Genomic DNA, 13,829 nt, shown 5'->3' on the forward strand with positions numbered 1-13,829 from the left:
ACACCTGGAGTGTCCTGTTTGTGCTCGCCTCCTTTCTCACCCACAAGGCATCCCTAACCTTAGTGTTTCTGAAGCTGTTAACATAACCCTATGAGCAGGAGTCTTCTGCAAAGATTTTTGGTCCAAACTCTGACACAAGGCAGGGATAATTAATTTACTCTCAGAAATAATGGGCAGAAGATCTGCCTACTACTAATTATTAGAAATTCATCATCATTTGCTAGACAAATATATCTCCTTTTATCTCTGCATGCTAGTCCTGATTCTTCCTTCTACACTCTATGAGAACAAGCAGATTCAACCTTCTCCTTCATACAGAATTCCTCAAATATTTCAATGCAGTACAAATGTCAATATAGCATTTTAAAAAATTTTTGTCTGCAAAATCACCAAAGCACCTATCTTGTCCTTCATAATTCATACTCTGTGGTTTCAATTGAAAATACGTTATAATTTGACTTTTGTGTACAGGAGCTTATGTATTCAGACAGATGGAAATGTATCCTCACTTCAAAACTCATAAAGCCTAATTAAAAAAAAAATGCAATGAGACAATCTCAAGGTCCTGAATTTATGTGGCTTCATAGACTATTGCATAAGCACACAGAGAAAAATTATTTTTATTTTGTAATTACATCGTATTCAGATTTTAAAACTATGAAATATTTGTATTCCAGGTAGTTGCTATTTGCATCAATCACCTAAGAGAAATTACACTGGAGTATTAATTCATCCATAAAATGTTAATGTGTCTTTAATTTGATGAAATGACTGAAGCAAATATCTCATACATATTTTAAAGGATACTGTCACTAATCACTCCTAATGACTGAATTTTACTATGTGTAGAATATTTTATCACCAATACAAGTTTCTATAAGAAATTTATTAAACAAAATAAAATGTGGAATTGTTCTAAATTAAATATAGTTACAAGAGAATTAATAATCACTGAAGATTTTCTAGAAGAAAAATGTATAACAAAAGATATCTACATAAACTGATAGAAAATTATAAAATGATTTCATTCTTTATTTTTGAATGTGACTATTCTGTGATGTTAATAGAAAGTGTATTATATTTAAGGTTAAGAAAAAGAGACAAAAGTCCAGAAGTTACTTATATACAACACAAAAATGTCATCTCTTACATTACATTGGTATGAGAAGGTTAATTACAGAGCTCAAAGGAAGAGACTGACATTTTCTCAACGAGCTAAGCCTGTGATAATGTTGTACAGACTCTAGTTTCTGAATCAAATATCTCATGTTTCTAGTAATATATGTCAATTTGCAACACATGTTTGATTGCTGTGTTGTCTTAATAATTGATTTGGTCAATTGAAAAGAAAGGCAATTTCAAAGCAAGACGTGTGTGTGTATGTTTGTGCAGATACAGATAGCGAAGTATAAATATGTATGTGCTTGTGTAGTATGTAGATATAGATACAGACATAAAATGCAGATATAGACATAAATATACTCATCCTATTTTCCTATATATTACCATAATTCTAGTCTAAATACTAAATACCTAAATACATAGACCTGGATATATGAAATACCCCTGTTTCTCTTAAGATTGCTTTACAGGTTTCCTTTATAGAATAATCACACTTGGGTATTTCATTTTTATAATAAAATTCACATACACACATTTTCAGACAATTTTATAACATGTTTAATATTATAATTGTAGTCATTCTCTTGTGTAAATGAAACCTAATTAATCAAACACATTAAAATGTATCTAAAGGCAATATGCTTCTCAGAAGGGTAATTACTATTGAATTGGTGATCTTCAAATATTGGTAATTTCTTAATTTCTATAATATATTTGTAGAACATAGACTAAAATTATCCATAACCTCATGGCCCATTTTGTTGGGTGACTTCAGTTATTTTTTTACCCTTCAAAATATTTTTTAAAGGTATATGGTTCTATTCTCTCATTTTTTTCTTTTTCATTCTATAGATATCAAGAGAACAGTTATTTTTGGGGCACCTGGGTGGCACAGCGGTTAAGCTTCTGCCTTCGGCTCAGGGCGTGATCCCGACGTTATGGGATCGAGCCCCACATCAGGCTCCTCTGCTATGAGCCTGCTTCTTCCTCTCCCACTCCCTCTGCTTGTGTTCCCTCTCTCACTGGCTGTCTCTATCTCTGTCAAATAAATAAATAAATTCTTAAAAAAAAAAAAAAAAGAACAGTTATTTTTGCTATCATAATGAGAATACATTACTTCCAAAATTTGACCACATGCTTAGCATATTAAAAAAAAAGATAAGCCTTAGTGGAAATATACTATAATAACACATATAAATATATTGTAGAAAAATAATATATCCAATTACACAGACATAGAAAAATAATATATCCAATTAGATACAAATACCAATCTAAATTGTGGATATGAGGAAACTATTCCTAATATGAAACAGGAAGGTCACCAAATTACACATTAAGATAAATGTGGAAATTACTAATAACCTAACTACTTTATAAACCACATTTTATGTTGCAAGCCAAATTATAAAATTCCTTCAATATAATGTAAGCTGCCCACTGTCACCAAGGACAAAGTTTCTTGGCAAGATTGAAAACTAGAGCTGTTAATACTGTATTGACTGTTATTTTTTTTAAAATTTGATTCAACTAGAATGTGGATTTCCTCTTAAAATAATGCAGTGGGTAATAGTAACTTGTAAAATTTTGGAAATGATATCCCTTTTGTGTAAAATTACATTCATTTTACATGTTAGGAAAATACTCATAATTTATGCTGATGACTTTTTAAAATTATTACAGAAAAAAATGGACTTATTATAGAAAATATGGAAATTTGTTAAAACATATACTATATGGCCAATATAGCATTTTTTATATAAGTTTTCTTATTTATGGAAAAACTAAAAATTGTGATTATTAATATAAGATTATTTATTATAAATGTGCTTTTCTTTTTTGCCCAACTGCCTAATATTTTCAATTCATAAGAGGAGATTAAGATAAAGGTAAATTATAGAAGGAATGGGAATACTGAGATGTATTATAAAGGGATGTATATAGTAGATAGATAGATAGATAGATAGATAGATAGATAGATAGATAGATAGATAGATAGATATCATGTTTATGTCCTTATATGAAAAATTATATAGTGGGGAGGATAACCATGTTAATCAGGTTATCATGAGGGAGGATTTCCTGATTTTTTTTACCACCATTCCCATTAGTATGTCAATAATGAACCTAAAGGGAACAGATAAGAATATTCTCCCACAGGGTAGAGGGTATGCATCACCTACATGTGTCACTATGCCTGTTTTTGAGAATGAGATTGAGTCCTTTTCTGACCTGGTGATATTTGAGGGGTGAGAACAAAAAAAGTAAGAGAGAGAGAGAGAGAGAGAATGAGGTTTGAATGTGAGTCCTGTTTCTTCTCTCCATAGTCTTTAACTCAAAAGAGGGGGGATTTGTGTCGTATCATGCAAAATGCTGTAAGGGCAGAGACTGGAGAAATAGTGACTGTCTGCTAAGGAAGAACCAAGGGAGTGGATACTTAGAAAGCTTCCATACAATCGTTTGGTGTACAGATATCACCACAGAACCTTGGAAAGCTCAATGTGCTTAGGTATAAGGAGTCATGAGTCTTTCAGAGCCTGAGGGGTTAGAATTGAAAACTAGTGCACCAGCAACACAGCTCACGTTAACACAGCTGTGCCACAATGCTGAGCAAACACTAGTGGGCCACTGTAGTGCATCAGATGGAAAATTTCATAGGATGTAGAGTTCGCATTCACCAAGAATGGAAGAGAGGCCGAGCTAGGTATTTTGGAGCGTGTTCCCAGTTATGCCTGTTGTCTAGGTGTGATTATTATTAACAACAACTCCTTTTACTGTCAAAGTATTCCAGTTTGCACATTCAGTCAGATGGCCACCACAGACAGCTGATATGCCCCAAGGGCTTTGCCAATGAAATTACAGAAGTAACAGGAGAGAAGAGATGCTAAGTGACCACACAATTTTATCTAATATGTACTAAACATTGTTTTAAAGGATTACCAAAAGTAATGTATCATCCAATTTTTGAAACTTATAGAACAGAATTAACTTATTTTTCTCTCCTATCCACACATTGGGGCTTTCCAGGCACATCAGCATCATAGAATGAAATAAATTTTGCAAGTCCACTATATTGCACTATTTATAAGGTTTAAAGATAACAAAATGAAATAGTATTTTTAGAGGCTTCAAACTACATATGGGGAACTGAAAAGCATTATTACTAAAGTAGTTTCAAAGCTATCTGCCCCCCCATTATGAAACATGATATAAATATTAGTTCCATTTATTTTTATTTTCTTATTGTATCCCTGATACAGTATTCATAGTTTCTAGAACTACTATGTGTCCTTGTTTGTTGTTACAACTAAAAAAAAAACTTACATTTTTATATTACTAAATTTAGTCATTTTATATTACTAAATTTAGTCATTTACTAATACAGTTCATATTTCAACCCTGCCTAAAGATAGTAAAAATTATTTTTGTACTTATTATATTTTTATATTTGTTGTTATTTTAACCTGCAGAAAAACTGACAGATGCTCAAATTTCAGAAGAAACTAAAATGCATCAAAAATGTTTCATAACAAAGAATGAAATCTTGCCATTTACAACAATGTAGATGGAACTGAGAGAGTATTAATGCTAAGCAAAATAAACCAGTCAAAGAAAGACAAATACCATATGATTTCACTCATATGAGGTATTTAAAAAACAAATAAACAAAGGGGGAAAAAAAGAGAGAAACAAAGCAAAAAACAGACTCTTAACTATAGAGAACAAACAGATGGTTACCAGAGGGGAGGTGGGTGGGTGGATGGGTAAATTTGGTTCAGAGGATTAAGAGTACACTTATCTTGATGAACACTTAAGTAATACATGGAATTGTTGAATCACTATATTGTACACTTCAAATTAAAAACACTGTGTGTTAAGTACACTGGAATTAAAATTTTAAAAAGTCCATAATTACTTTTGAAAAAAAATTGTTTAAATACAGAAGAGAATAAACTCATCTGAATGTGTGAGAACTTGAAATCTTTTGCAAAGTTGTGTTGGAATCATACTTTCTGAATTATTCGATTTATATTAATGCCTCCAAGCTACATTCTTTCAGTGTCATTTTTACCAGACAAAATATGAGAGGACAAGAAAGTCCTTTCACTTTCACGTTTAATTTTAATATTTTTATAAGCAAACAAAAGTCATAGAAGTCATTTGTTAGCTTAAGATAAATGTTGTAATGTGCAACCTTGATAAAATGTCAATGTTAGCAAGAGAAAGTCAACACATGATGCAGTTCAATTGTGTGTGCCTGCCTCTGTGTGTGTGTGTGTGTGTGTGTGTGTGTGTGTGTGTGTGTTCCCTTCACTGGAAAAAATGTGCCATTTATAACTTTAATCCAACACAAAAATAAGGCAGAAAAAATAACATATTTTGAAAACAAGTTTATATTTGACAAGTGTATTTTATATAATTTCTCTATTTTTTCAACACTTGATTGTGTTTTGAAATTATTATATTGTAAGTGAATACTTTCTGCCCAACTATAATATAGCTATCAATTGTTATATTCCAAAAGCAAAGGATTTTTGGTGAATTTTTTCTTTTGGAAGGTAATGTTAAAACTTAATATCAGATACTATATTTGTATACACCTGCATAACTTGTGTATGACACATACACACACTTTTAAATGATTTATTAATACTATGTAGCAGGTGAATTCCACTACAACCTGTTATATTTAAGGTAATTAAATAGATATAAGCATTATATTTAAACTGCAGATTAGATCAGATTAGATAGTTTATGAATGGTCATCTTTATTCTAGAGGCAATTAAGTACTACTTTAGTTAACAAAAGGATGAAGATTTTCAGGGCAGTGAAAATTATCTATAAATGCTATAATGATGGATACATGTCATTGTACATCTGTCTAAACCCATAGAATACACTATACCAAGAACGAACTCTTTGTAAAAACTATGGAATTCAGGTGATAATGAGGTGTCAATGTAGGTTCATCAACCGTAACAAATGTGCCACTGTGGTTGGGAATTTTCATAATAGGGGAGCTATTTATATGTCTGAGGAATATAGGGGAATCTCTGTAAATTTCAATTTTTCTGTAAACCAAAAACTACTCTAAAAACTAAAAACTTAAAAAAATAAAAATAAAGTAAAATGATGATTAAATCATTGCCTGATTTAGAACCAATACACATTTATCATGTTTATGGAGAGTCAAGATAAATGCTACAAGTAACAGTAAGTTGCATACTTATTTTTTTTTAAACTCAACCAGAGTTTATCTTATTTCCAATATTAATAGAATATTGTGTAAATCGTCGGCAAATCCATTTCATCTCAGATGGTGGAAGGGTCTTGGTAATATATATCGCTATATCTTTTTTTTTTTAAGTTTTCATTATTCTTTCAATCCAAATTTCATCCTATAAAGGACAAATCCCATTCTTTGGATTATGGAATATATTTTTTCTAACATCAGACATAATTTTGCAATATGCAGTTGCTCCAAAAATCCAGATATTTACGAATTTGTTATTATCAAATCTGTTTTGCAGGTTAACTTGTTAATATCACATGTTTTCAAACCTATAATTAAAAACAAACAACCAGTAGAAAATTTGACCAAACACAAGAACAAATGCTTTATGTAAGTTGTATCTAAGTAACCACTAGGCATCAAAAAATTGGGCAATATCATTAGCTGTTATAAACATTGAAATTAAACCCAAACATTTTACCATCACATATCAAATAATAGATAGAAATATCAAAGACAGCAAGTTCTGGTGAGCGTGGTACCAAGGATATGAACTGGTACATTCAATTCTGCAGAATGATTAGTTCTATGTACTATAATGGGACATGGGCATACTCTATGACTTAGCTTTCTATTCTCCAATATAAACACATACTTCCCCAAAACATGTGTCATAATTTTCTTAGCAGCACTCTTCATAACAGCCCCAAATGCCCATCATCAGCAATACAATGATAAATAATTATGGTATATTTATACAGTGGAATTGTATACAACAAAGGCAATGAATGATCTACAACTACGCAAAACAACTTGGCTGTATTTTGCAAATATAATACTGAGGAAAAGAATTCAGATATCAAAGAGCCCAAAATACATGATTTAATTTTTGTAATATACAAACTTTGGCAAAACTATTCTTTGCCATTAGAAGAATAGAGGTTTTCCCTGGGACTTGAGTGACTGGAAGAAAGCACAAAAGAGTCAACAGGGGTGCTGAATATGTTCTAATTTTTTTTTTAAGAGAGGGAGGGGGAAGGAACATACGGAGAGAGAGAGAATCTCAAGCAGACTCCATGCCCAGCACAGAGCCTGACACAGAGATCGATCCCACAACCCTAAGATTACAACCTGAGTCAAAATCAAGAGTCGGACGCCCAACCAACTGAGCCACCCAGGCGCCCCATACTTCAGTAACTGAATTAATTTACCGGTAAGGGACTTAAAGAGCTTTTCAAACCAGACAGGATCATAGTTACATTATATTGGATGAATTAAGTATTTTTTAGCTAATACATAAGTATTTTGAATGACTGTATATTTATATAGAACACACTACCGTGCAATAAAATAAGGCTTTTACTTACACCCATAACTCATTTCTTCGAAGTATTCTATGTACATGGATTTAGAAATTTCATCTGTAAATGGGGTTACAGGATAATGATTAAATAAGCCAACCACGGGAAATATTAACAGTAGTGGAAAGCATGTAAATTATCGACAAATGATAGCTATTATTATTTTTGTATAAATAAATGTTTTTGTCTGTCTCTAAGTAGTGTCAGTTGCCCTTATAAATTACATTTTATAGCCCGTCACTGTATTAGGCCTCCTGTTCCTTTCTAGCAATAACCTCATAAACTCTCCCTGGATTATGGCAGTGATCTCCCAAATATTTGCCCTGTGACTGATCAGCCATTTGTCCAATAATGTCAGAATAATAGGTAAAAATATTTTCCAAAATATACTCCATTGAATTTTGGTCTTTTTTATGTATCATGGGAGGAAAATGTTATGTAGTATAATTTCAGAGAGCACATTATTTTATATGGTATTCTCGGAGATCCACATGAATTTTAGCAAAATACAGCTCCTGGGGAGTACTGCAGTTAAACTTTGGTTAACTTATAATTTCACTAGTTTATCTTAGCACAAATATCTTTGTTCCAACTAAGATAAATTATTACTACTGTTAACTACTCTTCTGAGGAGGATGTTATAAAAACAATGCAGACGGTTGCTCTATCTTGAATTAATAATTTTATCTCAGAGTGTGAAACAGTAGTTTCTAACATATTTACTGGATTTCAGAGCAATGGAATTATGGCAAATATCCACAAATACAAATGGATATCAAATATTGTCTATGTACCTTAATAGAACATTGCTTGGATATATGAACTAATTTTCAAATATATATATATATATATATATATATATATATATATATATATATATATATCTGCTTGTATTATTAATAATAATATTAATAATATTATTAATGGATGCTATTTAACATATAGCATTTAATATTACTAAATGTCAAAATCTAATTAAAATTATGTGATACTCTGTAATACACTCCATTCTTATAAACAAGAGTAAAAACTACTTACGAAAATAAAAGGGCTAAGTTTCGGAAATTGACAGAAACTGAATTTCTGTTCCTTCTTTAAACCACAACATAACCCACTATTTATAAGATTGTAGACAAATCATTAAGCTTTTCTGAAAACTCATTTAAAAGACTACTATGAGCAGTAAGTTTGTTAACATGGGTGAAGATTTCTGCAGAGTCCATAGCACCAAGTACATAACAAAATACTAGTTCTCTCATTCTTTCCTTTTGTTTCCCAACTGTCTTTTTCATCTTTACATTCACAGCATACATAGTTCACTATGTTCTTTGTAATGTTTAGGATTTTTCCAATCAGTATTTGCTAAACTGAGCTGATTGCAAAATTCGGATGGCAGAGAGTTACAAAAAAGCTATTAATACAGAAATAAAAAATGTAGCCAGTACTCATGTCACTAAAATGTACGTTTATGAAAATTTTTATTTTTATTTATTAAATAAAGACAAATACTTGTTCTATTTGCTTTATTTTTCTACTTCAATTGCACTTATAAATCTATAGCTGCTTATGGAGTCCCAGCTGGCAAGAAATGCAATCTTCAATGTGCGTTTGTCACAAATCTTAGAAACAGGAGCAAACCTCACCTGAGCACACACTACTCAAACCTCCAGACTGACTCAGAACATTAACATTACATCTTCACACTCTTAGCAGGAATCTATCTTTATGTTTAGTCTAAGACAGATGAATTTTTCTAGAAAGTGAACTACATATAGTCACCTCTCTCTGCCTGAGCTGCTGGCAAATTCTTTGATGCAAACTTTGTACCCAAAGCAAATCTATGAGTCATGATAGAATCATACAGTACATCCCACCAAAAGCAGATTGTCTCAGGTAGGCTGACTTTCCTATTGCAGAGTATGGGCTAAAAATGGACGATTTCTGTGAAAGTTCATAGTTTATTATCTTTACCATCAAAAATAACTAAGAATAAACACACACTATTAACATCAGAGTGATGAGTGTTCAGGACTCTTGACTGCAAACAATGCAACGCTCTCAGAGTTACTTAAGCAGGAACAAAATTCATTAAAGGATGTTTGGCAGCTTCCAGAATCTCTGGTAAGGTCAGCAAGCCAGACAGAAGCAGCAGCAATGCCCCACATGGCACAGTGATTTCTGTTTCTAAACCTGATTGTCATTATCAGTTGGCTCCTATGGCATTCAATAATTGGCATCAGAAATTCTATTCCTGCCACAGGACACTCTATCACAGTGGTTGCCAAAAGACTGATTTCCTTTTAAGTGTTGATTATTTCTATAACTAAGAATGCTTGGTTGCACTTCATTGTAGTAACTTTGATTAAATGTACATGTTCTATTTGAAAGGGATCCTGTGAATATAGTCTAATTCTGTTTGAGAAGGTAAGACTCATCATGTGGAAAATTATCAAGATTAGAGAGAGTATGCAAAACATATAGGGTAGCTTAAAATAACAGATGACCTCAACAAAATAGAAACCAAGATTGCGTAAGTAAGGGTTTGATTTCTATGCATACATGCTCTTTTACCAAAACAATGAATGTTTCTTTACTTCAATAATACATCTAGCTATTAAGAGATTAAGTAAGTATTTATCAGTTGTGATACTATAATGACTGTTAGTGGCACACAGATTATAATTCCACTCTGAACTATTGTCAATACAGTATAAAAAGTAGATATACGCTTTTAAGTTCACAGAAATAAAGACAAGTCTGTAACGATGGTATACAAATGGAAAAAATCAGAGGGGAAATTTGTATGTCTTCAGAGGAATGCCAGCATTATCTTCAAAATAAAACACTGGGGACATGGGATCTTGTGACAATGAAAACATAAATGTTCTCAAGGTGGACAAAGGGATAGAAAGTATGATTTTATTTCAGGAGAAAGATGCAGCTGAAACTAGAAAGCATTCCACTGTATTTACAATTATCTTGCTTTGAAATGTACTCTATCAGATATTAATATAGCCACTCTTGCTTTCCTATTTTTAAAATAATATTCTCATGGTATACATGTTTTCATTGTTTCATTTCAACTATTCATGCTGTTTGACTTGAATTGAGATTTTCGTAAGCAACATACAGTTGAGTCGTGATTTTTTTTTAATTTATTCTGACAATTTCTGTCTTTAGATGGGCTCCAAACAACAAATGCAGAGACTCAGAGAATCATGATAGAAACAGACACTGGCATGCTTTAACCTCAAAACTCCAGTTTCTAATACCATGACACAGTAGGTAGTTTCCAGTTTTGCTCTATTTCTCACTACTCCCTCTTGAGTAATGGTAGGAAATGACAGAACAAGAGTAGATTATTCATCCATCAAAATATTGTCAATGTCTACCATATGACAGACTGTGAAACTGTTCAGGTAAAGGTAATAAATAATAAAAACCTGAGGGGTCCTGGATGGCTCAGTTGGTTAAGCATCCAACTCTTGATTTTGGCTCAAATTGAGAGCTCAGGGTTGTGGGATCGAACCCTGGGTTGGGCTCTGCACTGAGCATGGAGTCTAAGATTCTCTCTCTCCCTCTCCCTCTGCTCCTCCTCCCACTTGTGCTCTCTCTCTCATTCTCTCTCTCATTCTCAATAAATAAATAATTGAATGAATAAATAAAATATTTTAAAAATAAAATAATAATTAAACCTGGACTTGCTGTCAGAAGGCTTACAATCTAATGGACCATAGTATCATAGCAAGTTCTACAATGCGTGACTCATGGAATTGTTTTAAATATATACTTCTATTTTCAAGACTGGTCCTAATGATGAACGAGAAGATTGGTGTAGGGTTATCAGTGGTCTCAGCTGAAGAGAGCAGAGGACCTCAGAAGTTAGAAATGAGATGAAACATTTACTAGCCCAGGATATATTTTCATTTCCCCCCACTTTCCAGCTGTCAAATAGTCAACAATTAAGATATTTTTCTTCTTCTTAAATACTCTCATAAAATTCTATTGAAAATATCCCCTGATTTAAACCATGAGATTTTATATCAAATGAGTTAAAATTTCAAAATTAATTAATCTCTAATTAAAATATCAGATTTCTCAGTCCTATGCGAAGATGTCAACCTTCTTATAAAACGGTATTTCCACTTTTAGTGTTTGTACATGAATCCATACTATATTAAGATCCTGAAAATACCATGTGACCCATCCTGATATTCACAATACTTTAAAAATAAAATTTGAATTTTTTCCTCTAGTGCTTAGGAAGCTTTGAATATTGTTTAAAAAATTAATTAAGGAAAAGCACAGATAATATAATTTTATGGTTTTAATCTTCTGCTGCACTTATTGGTAAGAAGTTCAGGCAGGGTCTTTTGCTAATGCTTTACTCTGACTGTCCTCCACCTAACAGGCCATGTTCTAATTCCTTCTCTTTGAGGCTATTTGCTGGGTATAAATAAAAAATTTGGGCCAAAGATTGAATCCATTTTAGAAAAGAGAGCAGATCAAGGCTCATTTAAAATTTAAAAAACAAAACAAAACTCCCCAAAGAAGTCAGGACCTTCATTCTGTTTCTGGATGTAACCCAAGCATTGGATCAAGAATGCCTTGCACGGAAGTACTTGGTTATTATTCTTTGAATTAAATATTTTAGACTTTCAGGCTTATGCCTCATTCTACAGAAACATTTATCAGAAAAGTCTAACTAGCAGTTATAGGGTATTTTCCCATGGATAATTAAATTGTAGGTTAATTCCAAAAGAAAATCAACCTATTTTCTTTGCATTTATAGCAAATGGAAGCACTATAATTTGGACACCAAAACTCACTTGAACCTCTAATACTGAGTAATATTTTTGTTCACCTATTGAAGGTACCACAGAGATAACCAATATCCAACTGAGATCCATCAATGAATTTTATAATTTTGATGATCACCCCAAATTTTATTTATTTTTAGAAACACATTTGAGAAAGTATAGTAATTAGTCATCCTCATTCATCTATTCATGAATATTTACATATAACACATTTTATCTAAAAAAATCATTAGCATCTATATGTTCTATTTTATCTCTAGGCACACTAAATAATCCTGGGGAATGTCAAAAACCAACATAATAAAGAATTATAGTGTAAACCAACTAATCTTAAAATTATGCTTATTTTCCTAATATGCTACTTGTTATATTTTAGCTTTGACCAACATGTAAATTTTGGTAAGAAATTTTTAAAACAAAATCTATATTGAAGCTATTTTTATTAAAACACATTTTGATTATATTAAAGATAAAGCCACTTACAGAATAAAGGTTCCAAGTACTAGAGAAGGACAATATGTTCTCCAGCTAAGCTAACAGAAATGAGAACTTTTTTGGGGATTTAGTCATGACACTGGGAGGTTGAATGACAGCTTGATGGCCTTAGGGACCAACAGCCTTGACAGAGCCTCTGATATCTGTCAATCAGGGATGAGTGGACAGTGTTAAGATCTAAAGGCCATGAGAATAAAGGAAACAAAGTAGAGAGAGCCTTGTTTCAGAAGAAGGACAAAGGTTTTTGAAACGCATCAGTAAAAGCAGCAGCAGTGGATAACTATAACAACTGCCTCATAATGAAGGCAGGAATAACCAACTAGGTTATTAAATTTTCCTAATTTGTAGAAAATCATCTACTGCCACAGGAGAAAGTTCGTGTTTAAAATTCAGCAAACAGAATTCCTAGGGAGTGAGATGTTTTTTATTTCTATGGTTGAAAGTTATCAGGCTTTTGCGTCCACTTTCAAAACAATTGTTCTTTTTCCATTTTGACATTCCACATCACTGAAAACAGTGGCTTCTACTGCAATTAAATTACAAAAGAAAAAAAATTCTCTCCACAGATCAAAGCTAAAAGAGTGTCAAAAAGAACATTTCCACATGTTCTATTATAGCTAAGTACTTGAATCCACCCTTCATTTGAAGAAATGAAATGTTTTCTCTGTTTAAAGTTTCATTAAAAATTCTATTTTATATATTTGAGTATTTATCAAATTATATAAAGTAAAATGGGCCACCAACATAATAGAGTTTAGAAATTTACACAAGCTGGAAGCACTGCCTCCACTAAAATT

The sequence above is a fragment of the Ursus americanus genome, chromosome 10, assembly GCF_024610735.1.
Source record: "Ursus americanus isolate L20-20 chromosome 10, mUrsAme1.1.p, whole genome shotgun sequence".
NCBI classification, from domain to species: Eukaryota; Metazoa; Chordata; class Mammalia; order Carnivora; family Ursidae; genus Ursus; species Ursus americanus.